We start from the raw sequence: 12700 nt of genomic DNA, 5'->3' as shown, positions 1-12700 counted from the left end.
AGTCACTTTCCCTACCTGAATCTCAGCATCTCCACATATAAAATGAAAAGCTAAGGCTAGATGAATGGTTTTCAAACTGAGCTCCGAGGAGGTGCCTCAGGAGATGTGGGGAAGGTGGGCGAGGGTGAAGGGACAGCCCAGCAGGATTCAGCCACCAAACATTTAAACTAGAGCGGCAACATCTTTATCAATGTTATATATGCATATGTGTACATATGTATTTGTTTTTATATATGCATATATGTGCATATTTACACATGCATAAATATATATTTATGTGTATTATGTATAGCATATGTTTTATGTTACAGTATGCATTTATGTATATGTATGTTACATCACTTAATAAATATGTGCTATATATTATGGTATAATAAAATATATTATAACATATTTGTTATATACGTATTATTTATTCAACAGAGCATCTCAGTTGCCACATCTGAAAACTGGGGATATTTAATAGTACCTCACTTATAGGTTAGTATGAAGATTAAATGTCAAAAATGTACGTAATGTTCCTAAAAAAGTATCAGGAACAGAGTAAGCATTGCTTCCTCTTTTATAAGTCACAATCTAAGCCCAAGAAGTCGGGAATATGTGCATCTTTTGTCCACTTCTGTCTTCCCAACACCTTGACAAGTGCCGGCACTTAGTGGATGCTCACTGTATTTGCTGAATATATGAATATACAGTGTCTACAACACACTCGTTTCTAGGCTAATGTTTGAGATGCAAAGGTAAACAAAAAACATGGGCCCAGCCCTTGTGGCTGTTAAACATATAAACACACAATTAAAGAACAACTGGAATTTGTGTTTAGTGCTTTACCAGGATTACAGATAAGAATTAGTTTGAAGAAATAGCTCCCTCTCTGCTAACAGCTGGAAACCTCCAAGAGTGAATAGTCCCAAATGCCTGTCAAAGTTGTAAATTGTTCTAATATGGGAGGAAATAGGCAGAGAGGTGGAGGGAAAACTTCTCATCGAATAGCAGGGAGCAACCTGGCTAAGACTTTGGGCACGTAGAAACAGAAAGTAGGAATGATTGTCTTAGGAAAACAACTTTTCCCTAATAGGTTATATTCTCTATATTCCTGCTGTGTCATCCCGGGAAGTGAAGAAGGAAGAAGAGATGGGCCCTGTCCTTAAGGAATTTCCCATCCATTGGAAAAGAAAGCATTATGATACATTCATAAAATAGTAGCAAGACCTTTCCTCCACCCACTGCTGCCATAAGCAAAGATATTCCCAGGGAATGATGTTGAATGGATTGGATGTGCTCTGGGAAGGTTTAAGAAACAGATGAATTTACAGCAGAGATGAGTGAAGAGGTGACTGAAAATCTGGCATGGAGCAACTGGCTAAGTGACGACGAGCCTTCTATCCTGGGGCCAAGGACATAAACAGGTGCTAGTGTGAGGCAAACGGGTTAGCAGAGATCAGCGTCTTGGGGGTGATGAATGAGTTAGCAAACGCCCCTATGGACACTTCCTGTTACTCAGATGGCTGAGTATTTTCACAGCAATAGAATTTCTTTGAACCCAGATGCCTGATTGGACTGCTATAGCCGTTTGTCAATTAGCTATGTCGCAACAATTATTTAATCCTACAAGGACAAGGAAAAGTAAAACTAGGACCCCCAGGGCAATCATAACTCACCCACATGGCTCATACGTGTTCATTTGGTTTCTAAGTGGATCGCTTAGTTTATGGCATGCTCAGTATGTAAGAGTTTTCTTAGAATTAGTGTACATTGTCCTTAATCGGAAATATGTCGTGCAACAGTCTTTTTCTCCAAATGAGTATTTCACTAGTGGCACACAACCTGTGGTCATTAAGCCCAAAATTAAAGAACATGAAACAATTAACATTTTTCATTCCTACTGTTTTGTTTTTTTTTTTTTTCTGTGCCTACGTTTGCGGGAATGGGAATGTTTTAGTTTCTCACAGAATCATTTGAGTAATGTTATTCTAACAATTTGAAATTCTTATCTTCTTTAAACCATGTAATTGTTTACTAAACAAGGTAGGAGAAAATGCCTTTTCACTCACATTTTTCCCAATGCAGAGACTGTGATGAAAATCAGATAGTAGAGATTTATGTCTGCTGGGCTGGCAGTCATTTCATATTTACTTGGACTATGAGATTGAAATCAAATTGGAGGCTCCCTATCCAGGAATGTGTTATTTGCTATCTAAATAACTATATGTGAGCAAATCAGATGTGGATAAGATGTTTCCATCATCACTGTGTGTGTTAGCTCTGATTCTTGAAGTCCTAGCTCCATCTATGCTAGTTTTATCAAAGCTGCTCTTTTTGGTTTTATGTATTTGCTATGGTTGGACTGGAGAGTCTGTTCTCAATTTCTCAACTGGTAATAACAAAGGAAAAATTTAATGAAAGGAACCAAGGAAATACATTTTGTACATGAAAGTGGTTAATAGACAAACCCACTGCTGGATAAGGAATTAAGGGGGAAATTGTTCAAAGAATTTGTAGAAGCAGCAGGAGTTTGTTTTGTTCACACTATACAAGCCTCAAATTCCAAAATGCCAGATTGGAGACTATTTATATTTCCATTCTTCTATCTGGGGTCTTTTGTCTACTTCTTACTAACAATCTTACCTTTAGTTTGCAAGTAGAAAGAAAATATGATGCAAACCTACTTTTGTCATACAACTTCATAAACTCTATTTGACCTTAACTTTGTAAGCAGAAATATGCTTATTTACCAACAGTTATGCTATCAGTCAAGGGTCTTGTTTGCAAACCTACAGCTGATTACGGATATTTTATTTATTTATTTATTTATTTTTTGCAGTACGCGGGCCTCTCACTGTTGTGGCCTCCCCCGTTGCGGAGCACGGGCTCCAGACGCGCAGGCTCAGCGGCCATGGCTCACGGGCCTAGCCGCTCCGCAGCATGTGGGATCTCTCCGGACCGGGGCACGAACCCGTGTTCCCTGCATCGGCAGGCGGACTCTCAACCACTGCGCCATGAGGGAAGCCCTGATTTCGGATATTTTAAACAAAAAAAGGAATTTTTTCTTTCTTTTTTTTTTTGGAAAGGGCACAACAAATACATCAAAGATATTTTAACAGGATCTCTCTGGCAAGAAAATCCTTTCTCTGGTGCAGATCCCCACTGCTCCTGGTCACTCTCACAGCTACCAGGAATAATTCCTACCCTTCTTTTCATTAAGGAACTCAAGGCCCCAGGTAAGAAGGTCCAGCTGGCAGAGACAAGGTCTTGTGGCTGCCTGTGCCCTGCTATGAAGCCATAGAGAGACAGAGCATCTTTCCTGTTCAGGTTCTACAATGGAGGAAAGACACCATCCCCTTCAATGCTATAGCCTTGGGCTGTTACTTCCAAATGGGAGAAGGGATTATATATTAGAATCCCCCGAAATGACAAAGGTTTGCTACTTCCTCTTTATTAATGATTTTATTTAAAGTAACAGATTATAAACATATTGATACTTTTTAAAAAAGTAAAATTGAACATTTCTGCACTCTTGGTATTTGATATGCTTTACAGTAAACCTATTGGGACTCATTTTGTATTTAATGGGAATATAAAATTAGAGGGAGCTTTCATCTTTAACTGATACCAGTATTATCTCTCAGATCTATAAGTAGTTTAAATGTCTAACTCTCCTTCTTAATTCCCAGCTCCATGAATAACATGTTTATTTCAAAATGACTACTATGCCCTTACTACCTAAGGAATCTAGTGTGGATGGCCCCCAAAACCATTGTCAGCCCCCTTCGCCCTTGAACATTCCAATGTAGAGACTGGAAATGCACATACTTTCCCAGCCTCTTTTGCAGAGAGGGGTTTGTATGTAAGCCACTTCCAGATCATGACATATATGCAAAATTCAATCAGGGAAGCTTCTAGGAAAGCTTTATTTACTGAAATTAAAGGACAGATGCAGGCTAAGCAATGCCCCTCACTTCCTCTACTTTCTACCTTGAGCATGGTCATACCTAGAGCTAAAACGAAAAGGCCAAAGAACTGAGAGATGTTAGTGCTGACATCTCAAGTCTCACACTGTTGGGTCTGCGACAAACTACATCCAACCCCTCCCTTCCTTGGGGACAATGTAAGTCAAGTTTGCAGTGACTTGAAGCTGAGAGCATTCCTAAGTGATATGATGGTTTCAACAATTGACATCCATTCATAACTGGACATTTCAAATAACCTACTCCTACTATGTATTGAGCATTGATTTCAGGCTAGCACCATGGGAAGTGAGGTACAACCCAGATTCTCAAGGAGAAAAACAGTATATATAAGAAGATACATAAATAATACAATGTGGTAAATGCTAAAATGGAGTCATGTTCCCTGAGCTGTGAGAACACAGGTCAATTTTGGTATGAGCTATTAGGACTACCTCCAGTAAAATGGAATAATCTGGTAATAGAGCAAGTTGTGGCCTATTCACCATGTTAGCAGGGATACTTAGTGTTTGACAATGGATATTATTATAGTAAATTATTATTTACAATGAATAATGAGAATAGCATATATTTTTTATTTATTATTATGAATCCTTTTACATCATTAACTCATTTTATCTTAGAAAAACTGGTGTGAGGTGGGACACATATGTAGATGGGGGGAAACTGAACTCCAAAAATATCTAAATCAGGTTTGGCCAGCCTGAGCACTGTTGACATTGTAGGCTAGATAATTTGTTTTTATTTCACTGTGGTTATTAGAAGAGTTAACATGAGATCCACCTTCTTAGCAGATTTTAAAGTGTACAATATGGTATTGTTATTTATAGGCACAGTGTTGTACAACAGATCACTAGAACTTACTCATCTTGCATAACTTAAATTTAATACCCGTTAATTAGCAGCTCTCCATTTCCCCCCTTCCCCTGGCTCCTGGAAACCACCATTCTATTCTTTGCTTCTGCGAGTTTGACTAGTTTAGATAATTCATATAAGCGGAATCGTGCAGTATTTGTCTTTGTATGACTGGTTTATTTCACTTAGCATCATGTCGTCAAGTTTCATCCACGTTGTTGCATATTGAAGGATTTCCTTCTTTTTTTAAGGTTGAATAATATTCTATGTATATACCATATATTTTAATCCATTCATCCATCAATAGACATTTAAGTTGTTTCCATATCCTGGCTATGGTGAATAGTGCTTCAGTGAGTATGGGAATGCTACTGTCACTCTGAGGTCCTGACTTAGGATAAGACTTCATTGGTCTGGGGCTATCCTGTGCTCTGTAAGATGCTTAGCAGCATCTTTGGTCTCTATCCACCTATAGTACCATCTGCCTAAATCCTGCTTATAGTACCAGCCTCCCCCCAGTGGTGAAAATCAAAAACGTCTCCCGGTATGTAGCCACACGTCCCCTGGGATGGAGGAACAAATTATCGCCTCCCCTCCAGTGAAAACACTGGTTTAGGGGACTTGAACAAAGTTACTCAGAAAGCGTGACAAAACCAAAACTAAAACCTACTCCACCTGATTTCCTGGTCTGTCCTTTCATCTTTGGAGAACTGGAATTCAGGGGATAAGATTACCCAGCTACTATAACCACTTATATACAGATATTTGCCCAAGGATAACTCAGAACATACACTTTGCAGATATAAAATCAAATCGTCAAGTATAAATAGACACCCAACACATGAAAAGGATGACAGGAGGCGCTCTGAGGGCAACTGTAATAATGTGCCACCTACTTCATGTGCCTGTTTCTCATATTTCTCATAACCTCTGCAACTGGGCCAACCACCCTAGATTTTGAGGCCAAGCTTACTCCCAATAGGAGAAATTTAAACAACTGCATGTCGGTGGACCACAATCACAAGATTAATTTAGACTTTATTGAGACTGTACTCTAGTTCAGGGCAAACTTTCTTTGTCAAGGGCCAGAGAGTAAATATTTGAGTCTTTATTAGACAAATAGTCTCTTTCACAGCTATTCAACTCTGCCTTTGTAGCTAGAAATCAACCATAAATAATATGTATATGAATGGATGCGGCTCTGTTCCAACAAAACTTTATTTACAGAAACATGTTGGACTTGGCCCATGGGGTATAAAGTTTGCCAACCTCTGCTCTAGCTGGGTGAACTCTGTTTTTTCTTTATTTCTATATCAAATCCTTCTTCTATCCATCCCAGTATCCAAATTGCAGTCTATAAGCTCAAAGGTACATGATTTATAACTTCCTTTACTTTGCTATAACTTAAATTAATTTCTGTTTCAGGCCTGCTTTCTGGTAGGTGGTAAAAAGTAAGTCACAGCCAATTCAGATTCATCTCAGCTTATTCATAATACATTCAGGATTATCTCATTGATTTTAGAGCTTTCTCCATCAAATCAGGATGTTTCCCTCCATTCCCAGGTTGTGTCTCTGTTTAGGAGGGCTCCTGTAGTGCCACGTATCAGGGGAGAAAGTAACAGGTCCCTTGTCTTGATCCGTCCACTGGCCTTAACATTCCTTTTGGTTTCTGCTTATTGATCTCAATGTACTTCCTGTTTTAATATAGGTTTTATTATTATTTAGCTATGGTCAGGCCAACAGCTCAGGATATAACTGCCATTGTAAAGATAGTTTGTTTACTCACAGATTCCAAAAGGAAGAGGCACACCACGTGCCATGGGGGCCACATGAGGAAGCACTAGGGTCTCCAGGAGGCAGAGGGAGAGGCGAAAACCATGGACGAGAGGTTTTATTGTGGTTTCTGTAGGAAGAAGTGAGTGAAGCAGGTTAAGCAGGCTCAGGATTGGCTGGTTTGAATAATTTCAGCTGGCTCAGGGACACAGGAACTCTCCCTAGTTGTCTGGTACCTGGCCATGGGGTGATTAGGGTAGGTGGATAGTGGCGTAGAGTGTAGGAGTTTAAAAAGGAAGGTGGTCGGGAGCGTGGGCTCTGGATTGGTTGGTCTGCACTTGAAAAACTGGCTATCTGGACTAGCAAGTTGCTTACTGTCTCTAGGAATTGGCTAAACCTGGGAGGGACAGTCCCTCCAGGATCCACAAGGACCCTGGTATTAAAGTATCGTAATACATAAAATAAAAGACACTGTTAATACACTTCCCTCTTCAGACTACAAGGCCTTATAGACCACTGCTCTTTGGGCTGAATTTATACCACTCTCAGGCATGTGGTGAAAGTTCTGAGGATCCTAACACCATGCTCAGGACACAGGAATTTCAGAAGGTTACCTTACAGTGAACCAGAATCTTTCTGGCCATCTCTACTCCTCTGCATGGCACAGAGGAAACAGCCAAAGCTGCTGCCTCCTCCAAGTCCAGTTAGGAAATAAGGCACTGATCTATCCTACCATCAGTCCTCCCAGACTTATTTGGGTTTCTAAAGTTTCAATACGATGGAAAAACAGAGGCACAGGACCCGTCCTCATGTGTCTAAAACCTTGCTTTCCTCTGGTTTAACTCTCTCATCCAGCCTAAAGAAATTTAACCTTGCTGGAGGCAGAGGAGAGATGAGGTGGGAAAAACTAGCTCTTGCCAGCTTTTTATTTTTCCCCCACCTACTGCTTAGTGCATAAATGTTATGCCCAGTATTCCTCGGGGCTGTGGATTTTGAAAAGAAAAACCAAGGCTTTTGAAACTCATATCTCTTTTTCTCTCACACCACATTTTTTTTGTTCTTTTTTTTTTTTTGGTACGCAGGCCTCTCACCGTTGTGGCCTCTCCCGTTGCGGAGCACAGGCTCCGGACGTGCAGGCTCAGCGGCCATAGCTCACGGGCCTAGCCGCTCGGTGGCACATGGGATCCTCCCGGACCGGGGCACGAACCCGTGCCCCCTGCATCGGCAGGCGGACTCTCAACCACTGTGCCACCAGGGAAGCCCAATCTACCACATTTTTTAAAAAGTTTATTTTGACACTTAAAAGCTGAGCTTTGACTCTTTTTTTCTTTTGTAATGTATCATAGGAAGAGCCCTGAGAAGGAGAAACATATTGGTAAATGTACCAAAATATTATCTTGCAATACCAGCTATATGCACTGGGTATCTGTCTTAGTCCCCTTGCTTAAATTCCACCTGGAAAGCCTGACTCTTCCGTTCTGGACTTTCTCATCCTGCTCCTTCTCCAGCTGCCCTTACACCCTCCCCTCCCTGGTGGCACTGTGCTCCTCCTGCTGAATAATGTTCCCACATATACAGACATAAAAAAGGAGTTTCTGCCCTGGAGGAAACTATGGGAATTACATATTCTGCAAATTCACCTAGTATAACTTTACTTTCTTTCTTTTCTATTCTTTTTTTTTTTTTTTTTTTGGTCTCACAAACCTGGATACCAGAACATCTGGATAAAACGGGAAAAGTTTAATATGTCAGTTCTCTACCTTAGAAACATTGAGGGACTTTTAAATTTAAAATGTGAGGATAGGTGAGAAATTAAAACTAAGTTTAATGCTTTTGTGTGCAGCCAAGTATGTTTTAACTATAGATTCTCAGACCTGTACACAAAAAGGACCAGCTCCATTTCCATGCATTTTCCCATTGTTCCTTCAGTTCTTCAATAAATATTTATCGAGCACTTACTATGAGGCAGAAACTAATCTATTTGCTGAGGATACATTAGTGAAAAAAAGAGAGAAAGTCAGCCACCTTCATGGAATATACATTCTAATTTCAGGAAAATAATGTTTAATTACTAACATTTATGTGGTGCTTATTATCTCTAGGCATTGATCTAATCCCCACAGTAGCATGATGAGTTAGCTTTATTACCACACCTGTTTTATACATAATAGTTAGCAATTTGCTCAAGGTTTCAGCGCTAGTAAGAGGTGGAGCCATAACTTGAACGCAGGTAGACTAGCTCCAGTGTCTGTTCATGTTCTCAATCCCTCTGGTCTACCACCAGTAGCTTATAAGTAAATTTGTTAGAATTCAATGATTTCTATGAGAAAAATTACGTATAAAAAGGGAGTAGAGAATGCTAGGGAAGGTTAGAATCTTAGGGTAGTTAGGAGAGACTTAACTAAGACATGTGATTTGAGTAAAAACTTGAAGGAAGTGAGGGAGCAAGAGAGATAAATATCTACAGTGAAGATGCTTAGGAAGAAGGAATAGCAATTGCAAAGTCCCTGAGGCAGAACCATGCCTGGAAATCCACAGGTGCAATTTTGCATTGTACTTCATCAAAACAGATCACATATGTTTAACACAAAATGTCCATCTTTGAGTTCTTCTATTATTTTGGCAAAATGAAAAACTTTCTAAAATAATTTATCATGTCTCCTAATAATTTCAAAACAGCATTTTTATAACTTGGATGAGACTAAGAAGAGTTAAAAACAAAGAGTAAGAAATAAAAGAAAGGCATTATTACTCCTTGATATTGCTGAGGTGCATTATAAGGGACTGATAAAATGTTGGGCAAACAAAAATAAAAACAAGCTCTGATTGTACTGTATGTTTCTTTCGAGGTGAGAATGATCATTCTTATTCTTACTAATTAAAAAAAAAAAAAACTAAATGGCATGAATACTGTTCTTGGTAATACATGCCACATGCTAATGGTAAACCTTCAAGGATCTGTCCTCAAAAGAGAAAGAATGCAGAGAGCTGGTCTTGGCTAGCACTAAGTTGGAGTTTGTTGTTGCATTTACTTTGCCCTAGACGTCTCCAAACTCATCTTCAACCAGTTGATCTTGTTCCTGATTCACAGGAATTAGAGATTAAACAGCTTGCAAAAGAGGCTGCCCAGCCAGACTCTGGCAGAATGTATGTGAGGCTCACAAGTGCCTGGCTGTTTTGCTCTGCTCTGTAACAGATGGCTTGTTTCTAAGGACAAAGTTCTTTATTTTCTTTCAAGTTTTCTATGGGTTGTAAAAAGAATGGGGGTGCCGGCAGCTCAGTATTCACCCTCCTCAGTCCTAGACGACATTCATCAAGGTCTACTGGGTAGAAGAGATCTTAGGCTCAGACTCAAAAGAATGGGACACAGATCTCAGTCTTTTCTCTAACTAGAGGTTCAGTTTATAAAAATGGACTTTTTTATCCTCTCTAAACCTCAGTATCCTCATTAAACATGAACACAAAAATTACTTCTCTACTGTTTTCATAGTATATTGTAAGAAAAAAGTCAGCTAGTAGGTTGAAGTGCACTAAAAATTAAAGTCTTTAGCAATAAAATTTTTCTGTTATCCTGTCTTATTTTTCCTACCTTTTTATTTGTTAATAATTCTTAACATTTTCCCAATCTGTTTATTCTCTTGTCTAACTTCTTAAACTTTCCTAGCCTCCTCTGTCTTTTTTTCCCTATATTTACTACTTAAGCTATTTTCCTTCAAACCTGACTTATTTTTAAATTATTTTGAATTAGTTCACTAACCTAAACATTCCTTGGTACTATAGTTTTGCTGATTTTTCTCCTCTGATATGTCCTCATGTCTGCACTTAATTTGTATGTATTCTTAGCTGACATTGGCCAGCATTCACTTTGATATAATACAAGGGTCCCAGCAGTAAACTAGATTTCGTCCAAGTCTCTGACTGTACTGGTTTGGCCACACTGCTCCCACCTGCCTGGACCAAAGAGATGAAATGCAAACGGCTGGTTCTCCCGAACAGAAGGAATGCTAATGCATTTGGGTGGAAGTATGGAATCCAAGCTGAGTAAGGTTAAAAAAAAAAAGGAGGGGAACCTAAAAAAGACACAGCAAATGAGGAGACACAGGAAAATGGTGTTCTGAATTAGATGGAAAGTTACTCACAGACTCTTTAAGGAGACTGAAGAGGTTTTTTCCTCCCTATTTTCCACATTTTCCCCACTTTTATATGCAATATTTAATGACTTTCATTAGAAATATAACCTAGTCTCAAAACACTAGTATGAACATTGAGTCAGAAAAAAAAATTTCTCCTCTGATGAATTATCTGATGTCTTTGGAGGCTAAGCGGATGTTAATTTCTCTTTCTCCTCTGCCATCCATTCTCCACTATGTCTCCCTGTCTTTATCCTGTCTACTGTATTTCCTTCAATCCTGTACTCTTTTCATTTTTTTTTCCAGAGAGAAAAGACCAGTGTCTGGTCTCTTATGCTCTCCTAGACTATGCTCCTCTTGAAGTCAGGGGTTGCCTGGTTTATACAGTATTTATACTCCCAACTCCATATACTAAGGTAAGTCCTCAGTAGGTTGATAAATGAACAGCCCTCACTTAATCTTGTATGGACTCACACTGCCACCACTAAATTAACCTTGCATACTAATGAAATGGTTGGAGATTCCATACTACTTCTACTTCTGACCTTAGTGCAGTGGTGGCCTCAGACTCTGTACCTTAGAGTCCTAGGTGCTCCTTAGATTCTAGATAAAAGAACACAAAAAACAGTGCTCCAGGGAGAAAACACAACCATGTCCAGTTGCAACTTGGAATCTCCAGAAAAAGATGCTGAGACATTTTGGGGTGCGAGGTGTTTATTAGGGATCAACATCTATGAAAGTTAGTAGGAAGAAGCACATTTGGGAAGAGAAAGATTGCAAACTCTCACGTAGGTCCAAAAAGCTTGAGCCAACCCAAGCCAGAGTGCGGGCAGGGGACGTCTGGAGTAAATATTGCTTGGTAGCGACGGTCTTATGCATTATGGGCCAAAATGGCTGTATCTTTATACTCCCCTACTCCCAACACAGACACACACACACACTCAGTCACTGTGTGGGCTGTGACCTCGGGTGAAGAGGCTCTTTGCAGCTGAGGTCCACCCTGAAGGAGCTGCCCGCTGGAGGCTATTGGCTGACCACACTGCCCACAGATGGGCAGCTAGTCTCTCCTTGAAGGGAAATGTGTGTGGCACATGATCTCTTGCAACCACAGTTGCAGAAAGGTTGGACATTATTTTGGGTGATAAAGTTGCTAGCCAAGAACTTGTATGCTTGGTGCCACTCTCCTCACGTATCAGATACTAAAAAAGGAGCAGGGGTCATATGCCAGCCCAAAAAATGCTTCAATGAGCATCTGCTGTTAGCTATCTTAGCAAGAAATGAATGGGAACTGTAAAAATTAATCAGAGACTTTGCACTTGCTGACATATTTATAAGAAAGCGGTTATAAACCACTGCAATATGGTTTTCTCTTCTTTTTCTCTCCTCTCCCCTGATCCTCTGTCTCCTCTCCATGCTATCATGTCTTCCCTCTCTTGTTTGGACACTTCTGACTTTTACAAGCATATTCCCCTTTAGGGAATAAAAGGGGTCAGGGAGAAGGGGGCTGAAATTGATTGTATGAACTACATAGAAAGTCACCATTCTGGAGCAGTTGCGTCTGTGAAAGTCTGCACCTATTCTCAGTGGTCCATGAGGATTGTGTGGTTTCCTGGCAAGACCTGACCAAAGCTCCAGTGTTGTCTGAGGGTTCGTTCCTCCTGGGGTTTCACATATGTACAGATGTACTTCATTATAGCTTGAGCAGAGGTGTCACCAATAGCAATTACATCCTAACTTAGTGGTTTTCCAAAGCAACTGAGCAAAAAGAAGTCATCAAGAGTTTACTCTTTTCTTCCTTTTTCAGACATGGGTAAATTAACATACAGCTGGGATTTCAAGAATCTCAAGGAGGGGGTTCAAATGAATCTATTAATTAGTGTTTGTTTGGGCAGTAGGCTGTTAAAATTCGACAGAAAATAAGAAGAGTACTATTTGACTTCTTTAGGCACAAATGTTTGCTGAGGGAGGCCTTCT

Source organism: Globicephala melas, chromosome 6 (genome assembly GCF_963455315.2).
Source record: "Globicephala melas chromosome 6, mGloMel1.2, whole genome shotgun sequence".
Lineage (NCBI taxonomy): Eukaryota > Metazoa > Chordata > Mammalia > Artiodactyla > Delphinidae > Globicephala > Globicephala melas.
Note: the sequence above shows the minus strand (reverse complement) of the source record.